This window comes from Sorex fumeus, unplaced genomic scaffold, assembly GCF_029834395.1.
Source record: "Sorex fumeus unplaced genomic scaffold, SorFum_2.1 ptg000043l, whole genome shotgun sequence".
NCBI lineage: Eukaryota > Metazoa > Chordata > Mammalia > Eulipotyphla > Soricidae > Sorex > Sorex fumeus.
The window spans coordinates 2,526,519-2,540,800 of record NW_026606100.1 but is presented as its reverse complement, the minus strand read 5'-3'; the positions used below and the strand labels follow the sequence as shown (position 1 = coordinate 2,540,800).

The 14,282-nt window shown below is 41.5% G+C and overlaps 1 non-coding gene and 1 pseudogene across 1 annotated transcript; one reads left to right on the top strand and one right to left on the bottom strand.

Moving 5' to 3' along the window:
- Nucleotides 1–560: 560 nt before the first annotated feature.
- On the top strand, nucleotides 561–1,533 carry LOC130029768 (aldo-keto reductase family 1 member B1-like; annotated as a pseudogene).
- Nucleotides 1,534–4,417: 2,884 nt separating this feature from the next.
- LOC130029983 (U1 spliceosomal RNA) lies at nucleotides 4,418–4,579 on the bottom strand. The gene has a single exon (XR_008793427.1). It is a non-coding gene; the product is annotated as a U1 spliceosomal RNA (small nuclear RNA).
- Nucleotides 4,580–14,282: the final 9,703 nt, after the last annotated feature.

The window sequence follows — 14,282 nt, the reverse complement described above, 5'->3', positions numbered from 1 at the left end:
AAATGCAACTATCTTTCCTTTGTTATTGCGATAGCATAACTTGTCCTTCTTTGGCCATTGTTTTCTATCTTCCAAAGAGAAAAACTTCTGCTTCTTGGATCTTGGTTCTTCATGCCTCAACTCTAGAACATTCTTTCCTATGACTTCTTTAAAAGTGGTTCTCCACTTAATTTGCCTTCTGATTCTTCAGGGACACTAGTGACTCAATATTGTTCTCTGATTCATTGCTTACTTCTCTTCAGTTTTTTTCCCCTATCTTCTATTGTTTTCTAGAGGTTTCCTGCATCACATATTGGAGTTTCATGGTCTTTTACTCAGCTTCTATTATTCTTCTCATTGTCTATTGCATTTTGAATATCACCAAACCTATTCTTCATTTCTGAGACTTCTGAATGTAGTGGTCTCATTCCCATGCTCATGTTTTTTATGCTTTGCTGATTTCCTCTGCAATTGTTTCTTTTAGCTCCTTAAACATCCTCAACATGTCACTAAAGTCACTCTCTAAAGTTGTCCTCTAAGAGGGCATGGTCCTTGAGCAGACGCTGTGAAACTTAGTGGTCATGGCTAAGTACATAACTTTCTACACTTACTCCAAAATTCTCATCTTTTAGGGCTGGGCACCTGGAAACCGTTGCCAGGCAAAGTGGCTGAGGTGTAAAGGCTGTCACTGACATTGGGAACTACCACATTAAATGTGCCCATGTCTACTAGAACAAGAATGAGGTGGGCTCGGCCATCCAGGAGAAGCTCCAGCAGCAGGTGGTGAAGTGGGAGGACCCCTTCATTGTCAGCAAGTGTGGTGCACGTCCCACAGGAAAAGCCCAGTGAGGGGTGTGGGCTAGAAGACGTTGAGTGACTTCATGCTGGACTCTCTGGACCTCTACCTGAACCACTGACCCACCGGCTTCAAGTCCACAAAGGAGATTTTCCCACTTGATGGGGATGACAAAGTGATTCCTTGTGAGAGACAGACTTGGTGGACATGTGAATGGCCATGGGAGAGCTGGTGGATGAAGGGCTGGTGAAAGCCATGGGAATCTCCAACTTCAACCTCCTGCAAGTGGAGAAGAGCCTAAACAAGCCTGGCCTAAAATACCAGTTGGTGGGAAAGCATCTTGAGTGCCACCGCTCCCCAGGAGAAGCTAGCTGATTCAGTACTGCCAGAACCAGGGCATCGCCATGACAGGCCACAGCCCCTTTGGCCCACCCGACAGGCATTGGGCCAAGCCTGAGGACCCCTCCTTGTGGATGGATCCCAGGAACAAAGAGACCACAGTCAGGCAAAAGACAACCACAGTCCAGATGCTCATCTGCTTCCCGAAGCAGAGGAATTTGGTTGTCGTCTTTTTAGTCTGCGATGTCTTTGTGGAGAACTTAGAGGTGTTTGATTTTGAACCAAGCAGAGAGGAGGTGAACACCTTGCTGAGCTTCAAATGCAACTGGAGCTTCAAACACAACTGGGGATCTGCACCTAGCACAGGAATTAGCCCTTTACCACCCACAGTGCCTGAAGGTGCCTGCCCCCTTCCCTAGTGGTCAGCTGCCTCTTCTCCTGCCTTGTCTTCCCACGCACCCTGACCACACACACACATCGGGTCCATCAGTCCGGTCTCTCTAAGTTGCTCAACCTTCCCACATCTCCCACACGAGCTGCTGAGAATAGGGTTAGTGGATTCAAAGTCTCTTTTTTTAAAAATTATTTTTACAAAGTCATTCACATTATTTGATTACATTGAATATTCAAACACCAAATCCCACCACCATCACACTTTCCCACCACCATATTTTGGATGTTTCCATCCTGAGGGATTCGAAGCCTTTTGTCTGGAAAAGGAAATCACTAGAAAAGCCTTTTCTTACTTCAGTTGATTTTAAAAATTGAAGAATGCCACTCACCGGGCTGTTGGCTGGTTTGGGAACTGTTATCCTCTCAGGCAGACTCTCCTCCCCTCAAATAAAGTGCTTTTGTGGAAAACAAATGTTATTTTCTGGTAGTTTACAGTACTGGTTGTTGCTGGTAGAGCTTTCCCTGTTATTATTTGAGCTCACTGATCTTGGTCCAGAAGATGTGATGCTGGCTGGCTTAGAAGACGGAGGAAGAGATCGGAAGTGGAGGCTGTTGGCAACTCAGTTACTAGGGACGTTAATCTGTTTCTGGATCAAAGGAAAATCCCTGGGATGTTAGCTGTGAGGTTAACCTCACCTGGGGGGTTTGGCAAAGCAAGCAGAGGTTTAGGAAATGTGACCAGCTAAGAAGATGGAAGAGAGGGGTTGGACATTGCTTAATATTTTTCTTGGTCATTTTGGGTGAACTATATATGCTCTCTGCTAAAGCCAAACTTTCTTTCTGGGCAATAGATCTCACTCTTTCTCATAGACATCTCTCTTGCATGCTTTCCAACTCTTGGGGGTGGCATCATCTTTTCTCTTTTTTTTTTGGCAATTCCCCTAAATGTAGCAACATGCTTTTATTTGTCTTAAAAACAAACAACACTTTCTTGACTATGTCACCTCATTTCTTCCTTGATTTAAGCAAGCTTCTGAAAAAAGTTTATTCTTGTTGTCTCTAATTTCATTTCAGTATTCTCTCACTCTCTCTCTGCCCCCCCCTCTCTCAGGGCTTATTCCTGCCTCTTTGCTCTGGGATCACCCCTGGAGAGCTCTGGGGACCATATGGGGTGCCGAGGGTTGAACTTGGGCCAGTCTCATGCAAGGCAAACACCCTATCTGCTGTGCTATCGCTCGTGCCTCTCAGTTTTCTCTTGAACCTACTCCACCAAAATGATTAATAAACAGCCAGTGAGACATGGGAAAGAGTTGGTGGAGTGGATTCAACAGAGAACTGAGAGGCAGGAGTGTTAGCACAGCAGATAGGAGGGTGTTTGTCTTGCATGAGACTGGCCCAGATTCAATCCCCGGGACCCCATATGGTCCCCAGAGCTCTCCATCTCCTGAACCTCCGCTTGCTTTGCCAACCCCCCAGGTGAGGTTAACATTGCAGCTGACACCCCAGGGATGTTTCTTTGAACCAGAAACGAATTAACATCCCCTGCAACTGAATTGCCAACAGCCTCCATTCCTAACCTCTTCTTCCATCTTCTAAGCTGGCCAGCTCTACATCACATTGCACAATCCAATGTCACCTCATCATTTTTTTTCCTTATTAGTCAAAACAAAGAATTCTTCTCTCAGACAGTTTTTTTCTCTTGGCGATCAGGATGCTTCTCTTTCTCTTTCCTTGCCTCACTGGCTGTTTCCTTCTCAGTCTCACTGCCTATGTCTTCTTATAGCCCTAACCTTTAAATGTTGAGCTCTGGGCCTCAGTCAAAGATCTTGTTTTTTAAAGAAAATCTTATGTGCATCAAATGCCCAGATGATCTTATCCAATTCTATAACTTGAAATATACTAAATGCTTCTGACTTCCAAAATGGTGTCTAGATCATATGTTTTCCCTCAACTCCAGGCTTGTATGTCTAATGTGTTACTTAACATCTCTGTTGGGATGTCTACTAGGCATCTCAGAGTCTCAAATGGAACACTAGCTGTTTCTCCCCAAGCTGCTTTGTTTGGGAAAGTAAAATTATTAAGAGTGTAACTGGAAGTAACTGGAAGAACCGGGAAGAAAAGTGGTGCCCAATTCAAGTTAAAAAGACTCTGCTTCTCTTCAGAAAGAGAGGGATAGACATAGAAAGATTGCATTCATCTGGGGGATATAAAGTAACAAAGTATGAGATTAATACCCAAGAGTAGCTGAGATCAGCACCAGGAGGATTACTCCATAACTTAGAGGCCAGCCGGGTATCCTAGAGGAAAGGGCTATTCAGATAGAGAAGGGAGCACCAAATAAAGGATGTTTGGAGGATCCTCCCAGGAGGGGAGATGCATGTCGAAAGTAGACTATGGACTGAACATGTTTGCCACTCAATGCCTCTTTTGCAGACCACAACACCCAAAAGGAGAGAGAGAACACAGGGGATTGCCCTGCCACAGAGACGGGGGGATGGGGGGATGGGGGTGGGAGGGATATTATCCATGGTGGTGGAAAATGGGCACTGGTGGAGGGATGGGTATCTGATCATTGTATAATTGAAACCAAAGCACAAAAATTGTAAATCTACAACTTTAAAAAAAATAAAATAAAATAAAGGGGAAAAAAAAAAAAGACTCTGCTTCTCAAATCAAAGACAAAAATTTAAAAACTTTAGCGTTGTGAGTAGGTTTATGTATGTAATATTATAACAGTTCCATCAAGCAAGTATATGTTTTTACTTCATCTAAACATCTGTGCATTAAAGAAATTTAATTTTAACTGAAGGCAAAAAAATCAACAACATTTAAAAACAACTTGTTGCAGTTTCCTGTGTCATTTTTATTTGTAAGATAATTCATAACATTTAATGATTTTTTTTTCTTTTTCAAGGGAGAGTATGAACACAGTCCCCTACTATCACAACAAATTATGCAGTTTTCCACATTTGGGTAAATTGCAGGGGTCAGCACATCTGGAGTGCAGTGGATAAGCTTTGCCCTGGGAAAACTACCTTCGTGATCATGGTATCTCCCCTGGCAAGTAAGTGTAACATTTAATGAGTTTTTTAATGAGTTTTTTTTTGAACTACTGGGCTATCTTTTGATCATTCATATAATCCCAAATAGTACAAACTCTCCTCTCCCCAGCCCCATTCAGCATAAAATGCAATATGTGAAGCATTTGAAAGCTTCAATTATTATTTACCTAAAATTAAAAACATGAATAAAATCTATTTTAATATATGAAGTCGCCTGGAAAACTCTTAGGGAATATTCATTAAATTTAAGTAGCTTAAATGATATAATGGGCACAAATTACTCACGGTTAAGTCAAAATAAATGTAAGCTAAGCCCATGCTTTATATGCAGGAGTCCTGGGTTCAGCCACCAGCTCCAAATGGTTTCCTGAGCTCTGCTGGGAGCTCAGAAGTAGTCTAAGAACACAGGTGTGTGCATGTTCCTCTATCTCCTATGCCCAAATAAAGAGGAGCAACAAACTCAAGATAAATGCATCTTTAAATATATACATCAAGGTGTACATCGAATATTTTCTCATTTTACTCAATAATATCCCCTCTTCTGTTTTAATCATGTTATTTATCTTGTTTTTTTTCTCACCATCATATAACACACTGTTGGATAAAATTGGGTTGTCCTTGCTCCTCCCACAGAGAGCTTAGGTTTATTGAGTTACTCCCATAACAGTGCTCCTGAGACACACTCAATTCCACCAGGCACTAATAATCCTATATTGCTTTTCTCTTTTCTTTATGTCACTTGCATGGTTTAGCAATGTCCTTTTTTGTACAGACACAGGAAGACAGTGATGCTATGCTTTTGTAATATGGGTGTTAATTGACTCCAAAATAATATTTAGTCCTGGGCACCTGTCATATTTACCTGACAAGCCTTAGTTGCTCTTACTTTGTAACCCCCCCCCCCCCCAAAGGATGGTCCCAGCAAGGGACAAGGATGGATCCAGTACAAACTGTAAGCTACCCTGGCATGGGAACGGGGACAAGCCTAGTACCATAAGAAGTATAATAACTTAAAAGCACAGTCATGGAACACATTTTGTCATGACTAAAAAAGAAATAATTGAATAAGGACGCTGCTAGAGTTAGGAAAAACTAATTTGGCCGGTGGACTGTAGTCTGGGATATATAGTGAGATGTTCCCAGGATAAACCAACCTTTAAGCTTAATATATCTCTTACTCTGTTCATACAAAATGACTAGAAATATAAGAAGTAAATTTACTATGATTGTTTAAATAGAATACTAGCTGAGGAAAGGAGAAAGCAATACACCCTGGATGGAATCCCACTCTTGAGCATATCTCCTACTAATCTAGAGGGTTGAACCCTCAGATGAGATTTTGTCCTTGAGTTAATCTCCTAGAACTTCCCCTGAAGGAGTGGCTTTACATCTGTTTGATGTTATGACAATCTTCAACCCCACCTATGTGTACCCCCACCCTTCATTATTTCTATATAACTATGCTATAAGGAGAAAAAGAGAAGATAAGGACTATGAGTATGAGGGTGAGGGAACTATGATGACTAGGACTACTACTAAAAATATGACTACGATTATGCTGTAGGGGAGAGATTGGACTATGCTGGGGAGGATAGAGAAATGAACTGACTACCAACAAGCCTGGGGTCCTGTTTCTCCGTTCCCCCATCCTTTGTCTGTCTGTTGCCATGGGCCAGCCAGGGGAATGGTTCTTGGCAACCCAATGCTCGAGTCCCACATGCCCGTGCTTTCTTTTGAAACTCACAACACACTACATAATACTTTCCGATTTAAAATATAACAAAAATTCCTCTACTGCTTTTCTCCTCCTTGTCACTATTATATTTGTTATGTCATATAAAAAAACCCTTCGAAGGTATTCATACTCTGTCCTTATATAAACTTACTCATGTCCATTAAAATGATGTTAGGCTACACTGTGGCACTGTAGCACTGTCCTCCCATTGTTCATCAATTTGCTCAAGTGGGCCCAGTAACGTCTCCATAATGAGATTTGTTGTTATTGTGTTTGGCATATAGAATACGTCATGGGTAGCTTGCCAGGCTTTGCTGTGTGGGCTAGATACTCTCAGTAGCTTGCTGGGCTCTCCTAGAGGAATGGAGGAATCGAACTCGGGTTGGCAGCATAAGCTGTATGCAAGGCAAACACCCTATCCACTGTGCTATTGCTCCAGCTACATATAAATATAAAATATATACATATAATATTTTATATGTATACATATAATATGTAAACATACACATGTAATATTTATATGTATGCATATACATATAATATTTTATATGTACCTCTAGCTACATATAACCTTCATTTTACAAATTTTTCTTTCATGCTATATTTATAAAATATAGCATGAAAGAAAAATTTGTAAAATGAAGGTTATATATTTTTTATACCAGAGAATGACTGGAGAGATAATACAAAGTTTAAGATACTTGTCTTGAAAAAAAATGGGGACTGGAGCAATAGCACAGCAGGTAGGGCATTTGCCTTGCACGCAGCCAACATGGCTGACACAGGTTCGATTCCCAGCATCCCATATGGTACCCCGAGCACCGCCAGGAGTAATTCCTGAGTGCATGAGCCAGGAGTAACCCCTGAGCATTGCCGGGTGTGACCTAAAAAAGAAAAAAAAAGATACTTGTCTTGTGTACAACCAACCCTAATTTGATCCTCTGATCACCTTCAAGAGTAGACCCAGAACATAGTTGAATCTAGTTCAGACCAGTACCCCTGTTCTTCCCTATCCCCAAATAAAAAAGATCATAATTAGCTTGGTTCATGAACTTATGGCAATACCATAGTTATATAGAATACATCTTTCTACTCTACCATATGACCGTTGTGATTTTAAGTTCACATGATCATAAATGTTTCATTCATCATCTTCTTGGGTTGTGGTACATAGAAGGTGTGGACAAAGGAAGGTGTGGCAGATTGGTTGATAGTAGCATTTGTCCATAATTTTCTTCTCTTTTTCTTTGTACTGAGGATCAAATCTAGGACCCCACACATGAAAGACAAATGCTCTACTCTTGAATTTTGGGTCCTGGACACAGTATATTTATATACCACCACTCTCTTGCCATGGTTCACATAGATAGAGAAAATAACTATCTTCATTGACTTTGGGCCCAGTCATGTGAATTCTTTGTCCAATGTGTGAAAGTGACTTGTAGGTTCTGAGCTAAAGTAGTTTTGAATCTGGGTGGCCTTGCTCAGCCAAGCCCAGTGAGCCCAGCTGACATAAATCAAACTTCAGGCCCAAAAGCACGAAATAGAATGTTGTAAGCCATGGGGATATTTTTGGGTTGTTTGTCTGATAGAACTATCACAGCAAAAATCTGACAAATACAGATGGGCAAGGGGTGCCTCTTGGCTGAATCAGCTCCCTTTCAGCTGCTTCCCAGAAATCCCACACACTTCTGCTTACTTGTCATATATGGCCACACTCTGATGAAAGAGAGATTGGAAAATAAAGCTGGGTGCATTTTACCTCAGATAAAACTGGAATCCTTGTTACTTAACAACAGTGCCTGGTGATAGTGTAGAAATCACCAGTTGTTTCTATATGAATTCAATCAGGCCTTTTGTGCAATCCTTCACAGCTCTGGCAAAGCCAGTCCCGCTCAGGAGAGGCTGTTTAGCAGCTTTACCACAGTTCCAGCCTTGAAATATTTTCTAGCTTTACTTTCAGGTCATTGCTTGATCCCTTTTCCATTGCTTGATCCTTGATCCTTGGCAGAACCTCATCTGCCAAGCATTCTGTCTCTTTTATATGTTCATCTTACTCTTTAATAAGCTTTTCTTTTACTCTTTTTTTAGGAGGGCACACAGATGGCATTGTCTAGGGATCATTCTGATTCTGTGCTCAGGGGTCACTCCTGGTGACATCCCCCTGCTTGGGGGACATACTTGGTGCTGAGGAAGGATGAAAATGGGGTCAGTTGTGTGTGAGGTAAGCACCTTAACTGCTGTATTATTTCTCAATTCTCTTCTCTGAACTTTTCTTGGAGCTAAGACCTCTGCTTGTTTTATTCTATGGCCATCTTCATTTTTCTCACAGATCCCATGGAGTTGCAAGGTGTTAAACACACTAAACTGATATTTCCCAAATCTGTATCTTTAGCTCATACTTACCCATAATCTCAGACATGTATATCCAAATACCTCTTAGTCTCTACACAAGATGTTTAACAAACAGTTCATATGAAACATACCTTCAGGGGCTGGAGCAATAGTACAGCGGGTAGGGCTTTTGCCTTGCACACGGCCGGCCGGAGTTCAATTCCCAGCATCCTATATGGGCCCCTGAGCACTGCCAGGGGTGATTCCTAAGTGCAGAGCCAGGAGTAACCCCTGTGCATCACCAGGTGTGACCCACCCCCCAAAAAGAAACATGCCTTCAATTTAATTTCTGTCCCTACTTGCCTAAAATATTTACTTCAGTAAGCTTTTCTACACAGTCTCAGTTTCCAAGAAGTTCAGGCTAAAATGGTTCCTATCTTTCTCTTATATTTCAGGTATCATTATCAAATACCACAAACCATATCTTTATACATAAACCACACTATTTTATACAATGGGAAAGGGATGAATCCAGGGGCTGGAGTGACAGCACAGTGGGTAGGGCGATTGCCTTGCACGTGGCTGACCCGGGTTTGATTCCCAACATCCCATATGTTCCCCCGAGCACTGCCAGGAGGAATTCCTGAGTGCAGAGCCACAGAGTAACCCCTGTGCATCACCGGGTGTGAAACCCCCCCCCTAAAGAAATAAATCCATCACCATGGAAGAATCTCACAAAATAATAGTAACAGAAATATGCCAGGCATACAAATATATATTCTGTTACTCCCTCTATCCGAAGTATATAAGTTGATAAATAAACTATTATGATAAAATTCAGAAAAGTGATTATATTTAGAAAGAATTGAGAGAGACCAGAAGGGATTCTTGGTGGGCACATTAGCAGAACATATGTGAAAATGAATCAATTTAAATTTATGGCTGGAGCGATAACACAGCCGGTAGGGTGTTTGCCTTGCATGCAGCTGACCTGGATTTGATTCCTCCGTCCTTCTCAGAGAGCTCGGCAAGCTATCCAGCATATCCTGCCAGCATGGAAGAGCCTGGCAAGCTATCAGTGGGGTATTTGATATGCCAAAAACAGTAATAACAAGTCTCACAATGGAGACATTACTGGTGCCCGCTCGAGCAAATTGATGAACAACAGGAGGACAGTGCTACAGAGCTACAGTAAATACAATAGATAGTAATGAACTACAATCAATTTAAGTAATAAAATTTGATAATAATAGCACTGTTCATCAATTTGCTTGAGTGGGTTCTAGTAACATCTCCATTGTGAGACTTTTTGTTACTGTTTTTGGCATATCAAATATGCCACAGGGAGCTTGCCAGGCTCTGTCATGTAGATGGGATGCTCTGGGTAGCTTGCTGGGCTCTCCCAGAGGGACAGAAGAATTGAACCCAGGTCGGCTGCATGAAAGGCAAATGCCCTACCCGCTGTGTGATAGCTTCAGCCCTTTGGCGATAGCACAGCAGTAGGGCGTTTGCCTTGCACGCAGCCAACATGGCCGACCCGAGTTCGATTCCTCCGCCCCTCTTGGAGAGCCCAGCAAGCTACCGAGAGTATCTCATCCGCACAGCAGAGCCTGGCAAGCTCCCCGTGATGTATTCGATATGCCAGACACAGTAACAACAAAGTCTCCAATGGAGACATTACTGGGCCCGCTTGAGCAAATAATAATAAATAAGAAAAATTTAATTTAATGATTAATCATTAATTATGTAAATTACAGGGATCTTACCAATAAGATTTATTGTGATGAAAATAATTAATTAAAAATATATTTGGAAGCATATGTTTTTTCAGAGTATTTTTATAGAATTGGCCACTTAATACATCTAGAGTTGTATTTTCCTCATCATAACACCATGATTTCTTAACTATATTAGTGAAATAGCCTCTTAGCTAGTATCCTAATTTCCCTCAGAAGCTTCCCATTATTTTTCAGAGTAAAAGTCTGACTCCAAATTTCTGAGATCCCCAAGTAAACAGAGAATAAATCCAGTCACTTTTCTCTCCAGATTGAAAAGTTATATGTAGGTACTTCAATAGCCCTCCCAGTAGACCCTAGTTTTTAGTCAGGCAGACAAAAGTGAGGACACCTTGGGCCTCTAGTCCAACAATATTCCATCTGAATCACTTAGTGACTTCAACCCATGTCTTCTGGGGCAGAAGAATTGTGCATCAGAAGCATGCATGAATTCTTGAGTCAATAAACATGAAATAATAATAAAATGATTGGTATTTTCAGTCAGATATTGGTAGTGAATTCTTTAGCAACACTAAGTAGAGAGAAGTTTTCTCTGTGTGAGGGTGTCAGGAATACTGACCAGCAGATTTTATTTCAGAGTGCATGGACAGGGAGCATACTGGCAGACTTTTCCTTCCCTCAATGTCAAAAGCATTGGCCTATGACACCAACACCCACACCTGGACCCCTCACTCTCTTAGGCAGACTATAGCATAATTTCATATTGAAGAAATTTTAGACATCAGTATGGGAATAGCATATTCATTGCTTGAAGTCTAGTCATAGGATGCAGAGGATACATCCAGGTATTTTTAATATACCCCTCTATTTATCTTGATCACTTATTGGAGATGCAGGGATATTATCACCAGGATACTTTCTATGTTTTTGTGACCTTTGCTGTATGGTCTGGGCTACCACTCCCTGCAGTCTTATTCCTCATTCCCCTGCCCCTCCCCATACACACACACACACACACACACACACACACACACACACACACACTCACACACCTCTTCTTTTCTTGTCTGGAAAAACTTATCAGTGTCTTAGTCAATTCATGGGCTTCAAACTTATTACCAGTGAGTAGCAGATTTCTGTATATCTTTGCTAGTAATTCAATGGGATTTGAAAATGGTGGGAGGGAAACACATGTACTTTCTTAAGCCCACATATATACATATTTCCACATAAGGAAATATACAGCAGGTATTCTTCAAATGGAAGTACCCTCAAAACACTGAGGGTCCATTGAGGAAACACTGAGTTCTATTTACAAATTCTAGTAGTTATGAGTCTTTTTTCTCCACTTGTATAGATGCTTCTTCAGAATTTGTTGGATACAACTAACCAGGAAAAGCAAACTCATTTCCTCTATCCATTGGGATCAGCTCAGTTCAAAGTTGCCTGGTCTCTGGCAGAGGAAGGGAAGGCAAGGGAAAGGAAGAGAAAGAAAGAAGAGGGAGAAGTGACAAGGAGAGGCTGTCTCCAAATCCAGTTCCCTAACAATTCTTCAATTACAGCAGTGAATATAATCTGCCCCATAAAGCTGCACTGTCCTCCCGCTGTTCATTGATTTGCTTGAGCGGACACCAGTAACATCTCCCAACAAATTGTGAGACTTGTTACTGTTTTTGGCATATTGAATATGTCACGGGACCAGTTGGTGGGTATGACACCCACCAACTGCCCCCAGAGCCAGATAATCCCATCAACGGCCAAGACCAATATGCATTCGTGGCCCTGCGGCATCTTATTATGTCGTTCTTACTTTGGGCAACCCAGCAGACTACCGAATGTATCCTGCCCACACGGCAGAATCTGGCAAACTCCCCGTGGCGTACTCAATATGCCAAATACCAGTAACAATGATGGGTCTCATTCTCCTAACTCTGAAAGAGCATTTCACAGGGTTAGTATGAAAGAGACATTACTGGTGCCTGCTTGAGGCAATCGACGAACAACAGGATGATCGTGATTGTGATCGTGAATATGTCACGGGTAGCTTGCCAGGCTTTGCCGTGCAGACGAGATACTCTCAGTAGCTTGCTGGGCTATCCAAGAGGGGTGGAGGAATCGAACTCGGGTCGACCATGTTGGCTGCGTGCAAGGCAAATGCCTTTACCCACTGTGCTATTGCTCCTGCACTTAACAAAAATGGAAAGTCTAGCTGAAATGTATGTACATATATATATATATATATATAATTCTTGGGCCTTATTCTTTTATTAACTAAATAACACTCATTAATGGGATATATTTTAGCACATATATATATATTATACTTTGATTGTATAATGAATGAACTAAAAGTTTCACCAAGAGTTTCTATGCCATCATAAACGTTTATAAAATGTTGAGAATTAAAGCCAGAAAAGTGTAATTCAAATGTTAGCTAATCATGACTGCAACAATGTGAAAAGGTGTAAAATGAAGATGGTGTGTGAGGAAATGCATCTTATTTGCTTAACTGACATATGGTTGTTTTTTATTTAAAAAAACCTTTTTATGTGTCATCTAAATACATTTAATTAAAAAGGAACTGCTGACAGGATACAGAGCTTTTATAAATCTAGCATAAATGGGCTTTACGTGGTTCTGTATGCACAGCTAAGGTTCTGTATGCTAATAATATTAGACCAGTCATCCACTGGAAACAACTAGGAATTCTAATAAAGAATAGTGGATGCGTCTGGAGTAAATGCTACTGTTGATGAGATTTTCACTTGCAAAAAAGTCAGTTTACCAATTGAAAATCCCACCTGTAGTGGCAATCCTGAGGGTCAGCAGAGTGCTGAAGTCCCTGGCTGTTGCAAGCAGAATGGCTGGTGTGACTGGGGGTTGGGGGTGGGGTGGGGATGGGCAGGAGAGGGATAAGCAACACAGCAGTTTTGGGGGACTTCTGACTGAGAAAGAGCTTACCCAGTAGTCATCTCATTGGAGATTCTGAAAGGAATCCTCCAGAAAGCTGATTCTAGAGTGCCACACCCTTTGAACATGATCCAGAAGGAACACAACCTCACAAACCATGGGAACTATTAGAGTGTGTAAGAACTGTAAGAACGAATGATTAGCTTTTCAGCTGAGAAGTTAAAAACAACAGCAACCACAAAACCTAGGAAATTATAATTATGTGCCTGCATTTAATTTACAGCTCTAACTTTCACCTCATCTGGGGGCAAGGAGAACCTAGGTGTCCTAGGTACTGATGTTTACACAATTTGGAGTGCATACTTTATTTAGAAAAAAATTAGATTATACTATATTGAGTTAAACTGCATAACTGGGTACAAAAATGACTACTCATTTGGAGGAGAAAAGGAGTTGTGACAAGTCCAAGATTAAAAAAGTTGACTGTCATTGTCACTGTCACTGTCCTCCTGTTGTTCATCGATTTGCTTGAGTGGGCCCAGTAACATTGTGATACTTGTTGTTACTGTGTTTGGCATATCGAATACGTCATGGATATCTTGCCAGGCTTTGCCGTGCGGGAAAGATACTCTCGGTAGCTTGCCGGGCTCTGCAAGAGGGGCGGAGGAATCGAAGGCAGAGGAATTGAACTTGGTTGGGTTGGCTGGGTTGGCCTTGTGCAAGGCAATCCCCTACCTGCTCTGCTATTGCTTCAGCTCCAAAAAAAGTTGGCAAAATGTACAATCATAAACAGAAAACACACACATATATATTTATTTATTAAAGAGCTGACATCAATAGAACCATTTTCCTCTACTTTTGGGGGCTGCTTTGAAAGTCTCTTTATGTGACAATGATTTTTATAATGTAGCTTTCTATATGGGCTGGAGCAATAGCTCCAGGGCTGGGGCAAGGTGTTTGCCTTGCACGTGGCTGACCAGGCAGACCTGGGTTCTATT